Source organism: Carcharodon carcharias, chromosome 18 (genome assembly GCF_017639515.1).
Source record: "Carcharodon carcharias isolate sCarCar2 chromosome 18, sCarCar2.pri, whole genome shotgun sequence".
Classification (NCBI taxonomy): domain Eukaryota; kingdom Metazoa; phylum Chordata; class Chondrichthyes; order Lamniformes; family Lamnidae; genus Carcharodon; species Carcharodon carcharias.
Genome location: NC_054484.1, coordinates 7,754,532 through 7,769,406, shown reverse-complemented (window position 1 = coordinate 7,769,406; position 14,875 = coordinate 7,754,532). Strand labels below are relative to the sequence as shown.

The following is a 14,875-nucleotide window of genomic DNA, read 5'->3' as shown; positions in this document are numbered from 1 at the left end:
AATGATGGGGGAGCCCAGCACATCACTGTAAAAGACAAGGTTGAAGCATTTGCAACCATCTTCAGCCTTAAATGCTGAATAGATGATCCATCTCTCCTCCTGAGGTCTCCAGGATCACAGTCTTCAGCCAATTCAGCTCACTCCACGTAATATCAAGAAATATCTGAAGGCACTGGATACTGGCCAATGCTATCGGACCTGACAATATTCCAGCAATAGTACTGAAGACTTGTGCGCCAGAACTTGCCGTGCCCCTAGCCAAGCTGTTCCAGTACAACTACAACACTGACATTTACCTGGCAATGTGGAAAATTGCCCAGGTATGTCTTGTACACAAAAAGCAGGACAAATACAACCCGGTCAATTACCATCCCATCAATCTAGTCTTGATCATCGTGGACAGGCCACGACTCTGAAGATGTTGACGCTTGATGAGCGCTCGGTGCTGCTCAGCTTCCTCGCCCACCTGTGCAGCATCTCAGCCTAATTCATCAGGAGCGATGTGCACACTGAGCAGTGCTTCTTCGAGCAGGTCACGTCCAGCGCCAAGATGGGGCCGATCTTCGAGATGGCCAAGGGCAGCTTCCTGGACATCAATGTAGAGACAACAGGACCAGAATGGTAAAAATATTTATAACGGGGACCGGGAGTCCAGTGGGAAATGCACATTTGCTGCACACATGGACCGAGCTTTTAAATTCTGTTTCAACAACAAAATGTCCACAATGACCCCCAAGATTGTGATGTTCATTGATGACGTTGGAGAGGCACCGAAAGAACATGATATGGAGACAGAGGCTTATCAGAACAAGTTAGAAAAGATGATCAATGAACTGGTTGTAGCCATGACAGCAGTAAAGCATGAGCAGAAGTGTTTGGAAGTACGTGAGAGCTTACACAGAGCAATCAATGACAACACAAACAGAAGAGTGGTCTTCTGGTCTTTCTTTGAAGCTCTGGAGCTAGTTGCTATGACTCTTGGCCAGATTTACAACCTGACGAGGTTTTTTGAAGTCGAGAGGGTTGTCTAGCTGCCCCTTTTAGAAGTTCAGCATCGGAACCACAATGCGAAAAGTCACAACAGCTTTTAATACTTTGTCATGTGGCTGAAAACCTTTCACGCACTGTGTTAATGGTCTTTGTTTACTGCTATTTATTTAAAACCCTTTGTAGTACAATATTGGGAGTCCATGGATTTTAAAGAATTTCCAAAGGCCTCAAGTTGCAAGGTAGGGAATTTTCAATGCTCCAAAACAGCTCCGGTCAAAAAAGGGATCTGACTAATACACAAACACACCTAATGTTTTTAAAACATCTCTGTCACAGTGTGTAAGCAGTTTAACTTGTTTGCAGTGCTGCACATAGATCGCCCTTGCGTTTTGGAACATTAGTGGTTCTCTACAGCTATGTTTTTTAAAGTGGCTGTTCATTTCTGTTGATGAGTTCTGAAAATTTATGGTTAGTTTAGCACCTAAGATATCGATTTACTGTAACTCTGTCCAGCCACTTTAATGTTGTTGGCATCTGATTTTCTTGCTCCTTTCATTATCTGTTTTCACCACCGGAACCAAATTGGCCTCTGGGGGGTTAAAAAAAGCAAAAAAATTTTAAGAAAAATTTTATTTAAAAAAAAACTCAACATTTAAGTAGTGTTTAGATAAGCACTTGAAACGCCACAGCATACAGGGCTATGGGGCAAGTGCTGGAAAATGGGATTATAGTATTGTGCTTGATGGCCTGCACCGACATGATGGGTTGAAGGGCCTGTTTCAGTGCTGAATAACTCTATGACTCAAAGTGATGGAAGGTGTCATCAACAGTTCCATCAAGCAGAACTTACTCAGCAATAACCTGCCCACAAAGCTCTGTTTGGGTTCCGCCAGGGCCACTCAGCTCCCGACATCATTACAGCCTTGGTCCAAACATAGCCAAAAGAGCTGAACTCCAGGGGTGATGCCAGAGTGACTGCCCTTGACATCAAGATAGCATATGACTGAATCAGGCATCAAGTAGCCCTAACACAACTGAAGTCAATGGGAATCAGGGGGAAAAATCTTCTCTGTTGGGGTCACACCTAGCACAAAGGAAGATGGTTGTGGTTGTTGGAGGTTCATCATCTCAATCTCGGGATACCGCTGCAGGAGTTCCTCAGAACAGTGCTCTAGGCCCAGCCATCTTCAGCTGCTTCATCAGTGACCTTTCCTCCATCATAAGGTCAGAAGTGGGGATGTTCGCTGATGATTGCAAACTGAAGCAATCCGTGCCCCTATGCAGCAATACCCAGACAACATTCAGGCTTGGGCTGATAAATGGCAAGTAACATTCGTGCCACACAAGTGGCGGGCAATGACCCTCCCCAATAAGAGACAATCTAAACATCTCCCCTCGACATTCAATGGCATTACCATCGCTGAATCCCCCACTATCAACATCCTGGGGATTACCCTGCTCCCTGAACTGGACCCAGCCATTTAAACATTGGCTAGTAAGAGGCTGGGAATTCTCTGGGGAGTAATTCACCTCCCAACTTCCCTAAAGCCTGCCTACGATCTACAAGGCACAAGTCAGGAGTGTGATAGAATACTCTCCACTTGCCAGGATGAATGCAGCTCCAACAACACTCAAGAAGCTGGACACCATCCAGGATAAAGCATTCCACGTGATCAGAAGCCTATCCACCACCTTTAACACTCATTCCCTTCACTATTGATGCACAGTAGCAGCAGCGTACACCAACGACAAGATGCAGTGCAGCAGCTCACCAAGGCTCCTTCCAAGCCTGCGATCTCTACTGCCTAGAAGGACAGGGACAGCAAATAAATGGGAGCACCACCATCTCCAAGTTCCTCTCCAAGTCACACACCATCCTGACTTGGAGCTATATTGCCATTCTTCACTGTCATTGGGTCAAAATCCTAGAGTTCCCTTCCTAACAGCACTATGGGTGTACCTGCACCACATGGATTACAGCGGTTCAAGGCAGCGGCTCACTACCATCTTCTGAAAGGCAATTAGAGATGGGCAATAAATGTTGGCCCAGCCAGTGAGGCCTACACCCCGTGAAAGAATAAAAAAAATAAATCCATTAGATAAATACACACAGAAAAATGCCACGTTCAGACTGAGGAGGGTGCCTAAACAATTGGAAAGTGGACACGATGATGATCAACAGTGCTGGACACATTAAGCTGGGAAAACGAGATAAGTCAGACAGCACTGATTCAGACACTTGAGCCTTGGGTTTCAAAAGCCTGCCATTTGCTAAAGAGAAGAATAGTGTGAGATAGGGAGTTCCACAGTTTTGACATCACAGGAAAGATTCAATTAGATTAAGGCGGTGGTGTAGTGGTATTGTCACTGGACTAGTGCTCCAGGTATCCAGGTTCCAATCCCACAATGGCAGATGGTGAAATTTGAATTCAATAAAAAAATCTGGAATTAAAGGTCTAATGATGAGCATGAAACCATTGTCAATTGTTGGGAAAACCCACCTGCTTCACTAATGTCCTTTAGGAAGGAAATCTGCCGTCCTTACCTGGTCTGGTCTACATGTGACTCCAGACCCACAACAATGTGGTTGGCTCTTAAATGCCCTCTGAAATAGCCTAGCAAGCCATGCGGTTCTCAAGGGCAATTAGGTAATAAATGCTAGCCCAGCCAGCCAGCAATGCCCACATCCCACGAACGAATAAAGTAAACACATTGAATTAAACCTTCCTTCAAAATCTAACACTGAAGAAAATTCAAATAACCACCAGGACCGATCTGAGATGTAAAAGTTCAAAGTTAAGGAGACTCAAGAAATATGATCTCATCTGGATGACATGCAGAGGAATATTACCAAGTCTCAAAAAAGGCTGCAAATGATAAATAATTGCTTTCCCACCACCTCCCCTCACCCCACCAAAGAATAGTGCGATACACAGAGCAAAGTTCCACCAATAACAGATAGGTTGGGCTATTTGCATTCCTAAAAAGAACCGGATGAATATCACATGAAGAATGGGAGTTAAAGTTAGAAATCTGAAAAGGATAATCAAATACTCCAGGGAACAGTGAATCCTAGGTTTTTAGGACCATGGAAATCTGATCTCCAGAATTCAATAAGGCAGGACTGAGTAGCGTAGAAGTGTAGATGGATGAAGACTCAGCATTTTGTTTGATTAACACACAGAATCAGCTCTCATTAAATGAGTGAGGTCGAGTCAATGATACAGTAGATACTACAGGGTCGGCAGAAGGAGATGTAATGGGTAGTTAGGAGCCCTGACAGAAGGTCATCAACCTGAAATACTGTTTCTCTCTCCACTGTGGCTGCCTGACCTGCTGAGCATTTTCTGTTATTGAGAACTCCAACATAATGCAGCAGTATTTTACTTCTGGGATAGATTTCCTGATAAGCCTTGTATCATCTGTCCTGTGTTAAATAGATGAGGTACTGTTCATAATTGGGTAGAGTGTACATGGTCTGTGGAAAGTGATTAAATGGACAGGTAGAATCTGTGATGGCATGGATTACACCAGGTCCCTGGAAAGAGTCGTTTTGATAGGACCATTGGAGTTTCTTGGTAATTGTTCTCCTGCAGCTGACTCTGCAATAAGCTGCAGAAATCCTGTAATTTGAGTTATTTATAAATAGATCATTGCCTAGTTTATAAAAAAGGGTGAACAATTTCTTCAAGGCTCACGACTCTGTTATAATAGCTCTCAACTTGTGAATGTGTGAATTCCTTGCCTATTTTAAACTCTGAATAGTGCTGTGCATACAAAATGTGATATTTCTTTAATGAACAGGATGCCACATTGATCATGATTTTAATATTCATGAAGAGATATATTAAAAGAATCCAGATTCTGAGAAAATGACTGTGGTGCATAACAACAAATGCCACAAGTATATAAATAGTACACAATGAACCCAGTAATCCTCCACATCCTCACATCTTGTTCTCTCATGGTTATTGTCTTCTGCCCCCTACCCCACCAAGGCTCGCACCTTCCAAATAATAAGTGATCTCCCTATTTTTCCTACCAAATCTACCTCCTCACATTTACCCTTGTTGAACTTAATTTGCCAATTATCTTTCCATTCTGCAAGTTTGAGGACAGATGGTGATGTAGTAGTAATGTTACTGGACTGGTGATCCAGAGGCCAGGTTAATGCTCTGGGGACAAGGGTTCAAATCCCACCATGGCAGCTGGTGGAATTTGAATTCAATTAAAATCTAGAACTGAAAGCTAGCCTCATTAATGGTGATCATGAAACATTCACCGATTGTTGTAAAAATTCATCTGGTTCACTAATGTCTTTTAGGGGAGGAAATCTGCCGTCCTTACCTAGTCTGGCCTACATCCTGGCTAAGTTTGCAGATGATACAAAGATAGGTGGAGGGACAGGTAGTATTGAGGAGGCAGGGAGGCTGCAGAAGGATTTGGACAGGTTAGGAGAATGGGCAAAGAAGTGGCTGATGGAATACAACATGGGGAAGTGTGAGGTCATGCACTTTGGTAGGAAGAATAGAGGCATAGACTATTTTCTAAATGGGGAGAGAATTCAGAAATCTGGAGTGCAAAGGGACTTGGGAGTCCTAGTCCACGATTCTCTTAAGGTTAACTTGCAGGTTGACGCAGTAGTTAGGAAGGCAAATGCAATGTTGGCATTTATTTCGAGAGGACTAGAATATAAAAGCAGGGATGTGCTACTGAGGCTTTATAAGGCTCTGGTCAGACCACATTTAGAATATTGTGAGCAATTTTGGGCCCCGTATCTCAGGAAGGATGTGCTGGCCCTGGAGAGGGTCCAGAGGAGGTTCACGAGAATGATCCCAGGAATGAAAGGCTTAACATATGAGGAACTTTTGAGGACTCTGGGTCTATACGTAATGGATTTTAGAAGGATGAGGGGGGGATCTGATTGAAACTTACAGAATACTGAAAGGCCTGGATAGAGTGGACGTGGAGAAGATGTTTCCATTAGTAGGAGAGACTAGGACCCGAGGGCACAGCCTCAGAGTAAAGGGAAGACCTTTTAGAACAGAGATGAGGAGAAACTTCTTTAGCCAGAGAGTGGTGAATCTATGGAATTCATTGCCACAGAAGGCTGTGGAGGCCAGGTCATTGAGTGTTCTTAAGACCGAGATAGATAGGTTCTTGATTGGTAAGGGGATTAAAGGTTATGGGGAGAATGCGGGAGAATGGGGTTGGGAAACTTATCAGCCATGATTGAATGGCGGAGCAGACTCGATGGGTCGAATGGCCTAATTTCTGCTCCTATGTCTTATGATCTACACGTAATTCCAGATCCACAGCAATGTGGTTGACTCTTAACCGCCCTCTGAAGTTGCCTAGCAAGCTACTCAATTCAAGGGAAATTAGGGATGGGAAACAATTCTGGTCCTGCTAGCGATGCCCACATTCAATGAAAGAACAAATTTTAAGAAGTTTATGAATGCCCTCCTATAATTTGTTGCAGTCCTCCTCAGTATCGAAACCCACCCCCCAAATTTAGAAATTGTGTTCAACTTAAATAAAATCAATTACATAGACATGAGGTGAGAGTTGGCAAAGACAGACCAGGGAATTAGATTAAACGGTGTGACGGTCAATAAACCATGGAAAACATTTAAAGAAATATTTCATAATTCTCAGCAAATACACATTTTGTTGAGAAATAAATACTCCTCAGGAAAGTAATCCATCTTTGGCTAACTAAAGAGGCCAAGGATAATATTAGATTAAAAGTAGCTGCTTGTAATATTGCCAAGAGTAATAAACCTGAGGATTGGGAGATTTTTAGATACCAGAAAAGAGAGAGTTACACTAGTCATCAGGAAAATGCTGGAATCTGTCATTAAGGAATTGGTAACAAAAAATCATAAAATTAGGCAGAGTCAACGTGCTGTTATAAAAGAGAGATCATGGTAGGCAAATTCATTGAGAGTTAATTTGAAGATGTAACTAGCAGGATAGATAACAGGAAAAATAGTGGATTTTTCAAAATGTATCCAATATGGTGCCAAACAAAAGGTTATTACAGAAGAGAAAGGCTAAGAGCTGGGGGTAATGTATTGGCATGGTTAGAGGGCTAGCTAAAGGGCAGAAAGGGGAGCAATAATAAATGGAGAATGCAGAAATCACTCGACAGGTCAGGCAGCGCCAGTGGAGAGAGAAACACAGTTAACGGTTCAGGTCGATGTCCTTTCATCAGAAGATTGAACTAGATTGAATTCTGATGAAAGATTATTAACCTGAAACGTTAACTCGGTATCTCTCTCCACAGATGTTGTCCGACTTGCTCTGCACTTCCAGTCCTTTGTTCTTATTCCTGATTTCCGCCATTCACAGTATTTTGCTTTTGTGAGAATAAATGGGTCATTTTTACAGTAGAAGACACAAAACCAGACCAGAAATAGTAAGGGGCCAAGGATCTAATGAGAGTGAGAAACTTAATGTTATTAATATTAAAGAAAATGCTGGAGAAATTGAAAACCAACAAATCCTCTGGACCTGATGGTCTATATTCTAGGGTTCACAAGAGGTGGCTACAGACATACTGGGTGCATTGGTCTTCCAAATTTCCTAGATTCTGGAACAGGTACTGCTTTGATCAGTGCTAGGGTCTTAGCTATTTACAATATATATTAATGCCTTAGATGAAGAGACCAAGTGTAATGTGTCCAGGTTTACTGATGATACAAAGCAAGGTGGGACAGGAAACTGAGGAAGACACAAACAATCTGGAAAGGGATTACAGACAAGTAAGAAAGTGGTAGATGGAATATAATTTGAAGTAAGAAGAATAGAAAAACAGATTTTTTTTTTAAGTAGTGGAAAACTACTGAAGGTTCACGTTCAGAGGGATTTGGGTGTTCAGAAAAGTTGACATGCGAGCACAGTAAGAAATTGGGAAAACAATTCCTATGTTGGCTTTTATCTCAAAGGGAGTTAGGGTACAAGACTAAGGAAGTCTTGCTGCAAACAGGGCTTTAGTGAAACTATATCTAAAGTTGCGTATAGGTTTGGTCTCCTTACCCAAGGAAGAATATACATGCCTTATAGGGAGTGCAATGAAGGTTTGGCAGATTGATCCTAATGAGGAGAGTGGGCCTATACTCTCTGCAATTTAGAAGGATGAGAGGTGATCCCATTGAAACATAAGATTCTTCGAGGGTTTGACTATGTCGAGGCTATTTCCCCTCCGCGTAGAGTTCAGGACTAAAAGACAGTGTCTCAGGATAAGGAGTTGGCTATTTAGAACTGAGATAAGGAGAAATTTCTTGACTCATAGTTGCGAATCTTTAGAATTCTCTACCCTAGAGAGCTGTGGATGCTCAGTTGTTGAGTATATTCAAGGCTTAGGTTTTTGAACTCCAAAGGGATCAGGGGATATGGGGGTAGGGCAGAAAGGTGGAGGTGAGATAAATCAGCCAAGATCTTATGAAATGGAAGACCAGGCTCAAGGAGCCATATGGCCAAATCCTGCTCCTATTTTTTCTGTTCTTAAACCAACTTTCTCAGCACAAACATTAATCCCCCACTCCGCACCAGATCCCACAACACCACCCTCATCCACCTCCTTCTCAGTGGTAGAGCAGTTGGTTAAGTTACCAGACCAGTAACAAGAGGCCTGCACTATTGATCCTGAGGCATATGCTTAAATCTCACTCTAGCACCTGGGGAATCTAAATAAAATCGATAAAATAAAAATCTAAAATAAAAAGCTAACATCAGAAATGGTGACAATGAAACTACCTAGATTGTCCAAAAAAACATCTGATGCACTCACGAGTCTTGGGGGAGGAAATCAGCCATCTTTATCTGGTCTGGACTATATATGACTCCAGACCCACACCGATATAGTTGACTCTTAATTGCCCTCTGAAGTAGTCTGATCCAACACTTGGGTTCAAGATGGTAGTTCACCACCATCTTCTTCAGGGCCATAAGTGCTGGTCTTCCAAGTGACGCCCATAGCCGTGAAAAAAAGAACACACCTCTCAATCCCACTTTCTCATCACATCGCTCCATCCACCTTCTCACTGTATCCTTCAACTCCACCTTACCCACCTTCCCAATGTCTCCATCTACAACTCCTTTCCCCAGAAGCCATTTACCGTATCTGCTTCAATGCTCTTTTCTTAGTTAAAGTGGTGTGGGCAGAACAAGTGGGCCTTTAAGAAGAAACTAGATAAATGCATGAGGGAGAAAAGAATAGAAAATTATGCTGATAGAGTGAGTTGAAGTATGTTGGGAGATAGCTTGTATGGGACATATATATTATCATAGACCTGTTGCATACATGCCCTAATTCTGTGCTGTGAAATTCTATTTGTTTACCAAGTGGGTACTTGCTCCTATTTACTGGTTGGTGCCAATCATCAGGTCAATGAAAGACATGTGGTTACTATCCTGAGTCACTGTAGCCCAATGGAAGTCTAATTGTCCTACTGAATATTTCTCAGTCCTTCACCTCCATATCAGCAGGTGCCCCCTTAGACCCATATCCTCTACCCTCTATCCCTGGCCCAAAGTAACTCTACCACAACAGTTCCCTTCATGTTAGCAAAAGCCTTGCCATCTTCTGTGTTCCGCCTTACCCTTCTTTATGGTTCAAGATGCCTATTCAATGTCATTGTTCTGTGAAATTCTTTCAGGTGGGTTTCTGCATTCAAGTTCAGTCTGACTAATAAATAAATTGACTGCTTTACAAATACCTACCCGGCCACCTTCCTCAAGACTGCCTGACACTTTTAATACCACATGCAGCTACTGAAAATGTATGATTTTATACTTTCTTATCTAATTTTGATAGGAAACTAAATTGATTCTACCAATGTCCATGGTTCCCATCTTTCACTGTTCAAAATTAAAGATTCAAGATTAAATTCACCCATCAGATTTAATCAGCCAAAAACATTCAGGAATTGAGCGCACAGATTTTTTATTTAATCACAACTCATTAGAGTAACTAATGAAACCATCCTGCACAGAGTTTCAACTGGGTAAACAATCAACACTCATGGTTTCAACCATAGAATCATAGAATTATAAAACAATGCTGCACAAATGAGGCCATTTGATCCATCATGCCTCTGCCCACTCTTTGAAAGGCCTATTCATTTACTGTAGACTCACTATTCTTTCCCCATCACCCTGCAAGTTTTTCCTTTTTAAATATATATCCAATTTCCTTTTGAAAGTTCCTATTGAATGTTCTTCCACCACCCTTTCAGGCAGCGGATTCCAGGCCTCAACAACTCACTGCATAAATAAATATCTCATCTCCCTCCCCCTGACCCTCTAGTTCTTTTACCAAATACCTTAAAGCTGTCGTCTCTGGTTACTGACATTTCTATGAAGGGAAACAGATTTTCTTCTTAACCCTTCATAATAGTGAATATCTCTGTGAAGTTGTTGGCATACGGATGCTGGATGAGGTGGAAAATCAGTGTTTGGCTTATGCATGAGGAAGGATTGAATAGGCTGGGGCTGTTTTCTTGGAACAGAGGAGGATGAGGGGAGATTTAGCTGAGGTGTACAAGGTTACGAGTGGCCTGGGTAAAGTGAATGAGAAGGACCTGTTTCCCTTAGCAAAGGTCAGTGACTAGGGAGCATAGAGTTCAAATGATTGGTACAAGCATTAGAGGGGAGAAGCGGAGAAACGTTTTCACCCAGTGTGTTAGGGGTTTGCAACTCTCTGCCTCAGAAGGTAGTAGAGGCAGAAAACCTCAATTCAATTAAAAGGTATCTGGATATGCACCTGAAGAAAACCTCCAGGTACTGGAAAACGGGATTGGCTAGGTTGCTCATTTTTCAGCCGGCACAGGCCCGATGGGTAGAGTGCCTTCCTTCTGTGCTGTAAATTTTTCTACACCTTCTAGATTTTCTAAATATCTGAAAAGGAGGAACGTGCAGGAAGGTGGGGAGAGGGCAGCTCAGGGAGTGGCAGTATATGAATTGCTCCTTAGGAGCACCAGCACTGACACAATGGGCCAAATGGCCTTCTGTGCTCTAACCACGCTTTGATGCCTGCAACAGTTGAATAGGCTGCTGCCTTTCACTGTCTAGACATGAATACCACAAGAAAGGTATCATTGCAGCCAAGCATGCATCACAAGGCAAGGAAAGAAAACTGCTGGAAAAATCAAGAAGCGAGATGCTTTCTGCCAACATTTCCACAACATTTAACTGCCAGCCAGGGAAGAAATTATGTCTGATATGAAAGTTTTCAAAAGTAAGAAACATTCATGAGAAATTCAATATAATCTAACCACTGCTTATAATGGATATGCACGATGTCCCATTTACTTACTACATTACTAAATGGAACAACATTCGTAAGAAGATGGCAACCTACTTTTGGTCTAAATACTAATCTGCCAGTATTTATGCACAAATTGCAGTTATACAGCACCTTAAATGTATAGAAATATCCCAAGGTGTTTCACAGAGGTATATTCAGACAAAAATGGGATATTCAGGTGAAGGCAAAGGAGGACAAAATAGGATTACCAAATATTTGGTCAGAGGTGGCTTTTAAGGAGTGCAGAGGGCAGCAAGGGAAGGAGAGGGTGGCAGGGGAGAGTGAGATGGAGGGAACAAGGTAGAGCAAAGTGGAAGAGGAGGGTGGGAGGGTGGTGAGAGAAGTGAGGGAGGGAGAAAACAATGTAAAATAAATACTGTAAGGAGAAATGTTTCCAATGACAGAGGGGCCAGTAACCAAGGAATACAGAAATAAGGTGATTAACAACAGAGCCAGAGGTGACATGAGTGGGGGGTGGTGGTAGTGTTAGTAGTAGTAGTAACACACTTCAAACTGACTGGGACTTCAGCAGAGAAATCTTGACTTTTTTAAAAAATTCATTTATAGGGATGTGGGTTTTGCTGGCTGGGCCAACATTTATTGCCCATTCCTAGTTGCCCTTGAGAAGGTGGTGGTGAGCTGCCTTCTTGAATTGCTGCAGTCCATTTGGTGTAGGTACACCCACAGTGCTGTTAGGAAGGGAGTTACAGGATTTTTACCCCGTGAGTGAAGGAACGGCGATATATTTCCAAGTCAGGATGGTGAATGGCTTGGAGGGGAACTTCCAGGTGGTGGTGTTCCCATCTATCTGCTGCCCTTGTCCTTCTAGATGGTAGTGGCCATGGGTTTGGAAAGTGCTGTCTAAGGAGCCTTGGTGAGTTCCTGCAGTGCATCTTGTAGATGGTACACACTGCTGCTACTGTGCGTCAGCGGTGGAGGGAGTGAATGTCATGGATGTGGTGCCAATCAAGCAGGCTGCTTTGTCCTAGCCTGTGTTGAGGTTCTTGAATGTTGTGGGAACTGCACTCATCCAGCAAGTGGGGAGTGTTCCATCGCACTTCTGACTTGTGCCTTGTAGATGGTGGACACGGTTTGGGGAGTCAGGTGGTGAGTTACTCGTCACACAATTCCTAGCCTCTGACCTGCTCTTGTAGCCACAGTATCTATATAGCTAGTCCAGATCAATGTTTGGTCAATGGTAACCCCTAGGATGTTGATAGTGGGGGATTCAGTGATGGTAATGCCATTGAACGTCAAGGGACGAAGGTTAAGTTCTTTCTTCTTGAAGACTGTCATTGCCTGGCACTTGTGTGGCATGAATGTTACTTGCCACTTGTCAGCCCAAGCCTGGATATTGTCCAGGTCTTGCTGCATTTGGATATGGACTGCTTCTGTATCTGAGGAGTCGCGAATGAGGTGCTGAACATCCCCACTTCTGACCTTATGATGGAAGGAAGGTCATTGATGAAGCAGCTGAAGATGGTTGGGCCAAGGACACTACCCTGAAGAACTCCTGCAGTGATGTCCTGGAACTGAGATGACTGACCTCCAACAACACAACGCTCTTCCTTTGTACCAGGTATGACTCCAACCAGCGAAGCGTTTTCCCTCTGATTCCCATTGACTCCAGATTTGCTTGGGCTCCTTGATGCCACACTTGATCAAATGCAGCCTTGATGTCAAGGGCGGTCACTCTCACCTCACCTCAGGAGTTCAGCTCTTCTGTCCATGTTTGAACCAAAGCTGTAATAAGGTCAGGGACTGAGAGGTCCTAGCAGAACCCAAACTGAGCATCAGTTGTGCTGTAGAACTCAGGGGTTGGTCACAGGCTGCACTGCAGCCACCCCCAGAAGGTGGTAACTGCTGAAATCAGCAAGGACTTCAACTTTCCCATACCCTAAACACTGTTAGAAATGCACCACCTCCCCTCACTCTGCACCACCTTAAAGGGCTACAGCTTGTTCAACCAGGTGTGACTGGCTTTTTAAACAGCGATGTGATTAATAGAATTTGATGAACAACAGAATTAGCCCTGAAAAATAATTTTATATTCATGGAGTGAAGAAATTTTTTTTGGAAAACGTTTTTTGAGCATTTTAGCTTCTACTTTCACCCCACAAGTATATCCCAATCTTTAATTTGCTTTATGTAAAATAATTTTAATAGTGATTTTATTTTAATGCTTTTCATTTGCTGTTTGTACATGTCTGAACCCTCTTTAATGTGATTTGCTGCCTGATGATATCACTGCAGCTCCATGTTGGGAATCCCCAATTAAGAACACAGCAATCAATTAGTGTAATGGCTATAGAGGTGAAATCATCTATCTTGCTTTACCCACTGACTGTAAACTCTGGGACATTAGTTAATAAGAAAATTGTAAAAACATCTGGTGAAAAAAAATGACAGGCTTATGAGGGAAGAGCAAGGGACTGGCACTAGTTGGATAAGTCTACCAGAGAGCCTTTTTGGTTATCCTGCATCACATGAGGTGTTTAATGTTGGTGTCCTGACCTGAACTTTTATCTGAACTAATCTTTGTGTATGATTGTAGCACCCAATGCAGGATGTTGGTGTTGGGGAATCTTTCAGGCATCCTGTGTGCTTCAACTTCATCCCTACCTTATAAATATCCCAACACTTCTGCACTGATGTGAGGAATTTCTGTCCCCGCCGCAGCTCAACTGCTGCTGAAACCCTCATCCATGTCTTTGTTACCTCTAGATTTGATTACTTCAATGGTCTCTTGGTCACCCTCCCATCTTCCATTCTCTATAAGCTCGAGGTCATCGAAACCACTGCTGCCTGAGCTTTAACTTGCACCAGATCCTGATCACCCATCACCCTGTGCTCAATGACCTATATTGGCTCAAAACTTAGAATATAAAAGTTTCATCCTTGTTTTCATGTTCCTCCATGGATCTCGCCCTCCTTATCTCTGCAGTCTCCCTCAGTCCCACAACCCTGAGACATCTGCACTCTTCCAATTCTCCCTCTTGCACATCCCTGATTTCAACCATTTCACCATTAGTGGCCATGCCTTCAGGTGCCCAAGCCCAAAACTCAAACATTCTCTCCTTAAATCTCTCTGCCTCTCTATCTGTCCTCCTTTAATATATTCCTTAAAACCTACCTCTTCAACAAAACTTTTGGTCATGTGTTGTATTATCTCCTTAAGTGGATCAGTGTCAAATTTTGTTTCATAATACTTCTATGAAGTGCCTTGGGACATTATTCTGTTTCTCAAACAAGCCCATTTTTGTGACCCCTGGGGGCAAGACTGGCAATTTAGCATCAGTATTGTGTTGCAAGCCGACTGGAGTGTGACAGCCTTGACTTCCATTATATCAATGTGAACTGAGGGAGGGGGTACAGTTCAAAGGTGAAAAGCCAGTTTAAGTACATTACCCAGTTCAGTACAGGGTATAGGCTCAAGATTAGAAGCTATTTTTCTTTGCAAAAGTTTGGAAGTCATTTTTCAGGCCAGGTTCAAAGAGAACAGTCACCCTTAAGATGAGACAAGCTTTTGCCCTGAAATCTTACAATTTACTGTTCCTTTCCCTTCAATCTCTG

At 42.8% G+C, this 14,875-nt stretch overlaps 1 protein-coding gene and 1 pseudogene across 4 annotated transcripts in view; one reads left to right on the top strand and one right to left on the bottom strand.

Annotated features, from left to right (window-relative positions):
• gbe1b (glucan (1,4-alpha-), branching enzyme 1b) overlaps positions 1-14,875 on the bottom strand; it is a 600,154-nt gene that overhangs the window by 206,730 nt on the left and 378,549 nt on the right. The gene's annotated exons all lie outside the window — the stretch shown is intronic.
• On the top strand, positions 419-1,031 carry LOC121290562 (annotated as a pseudogene).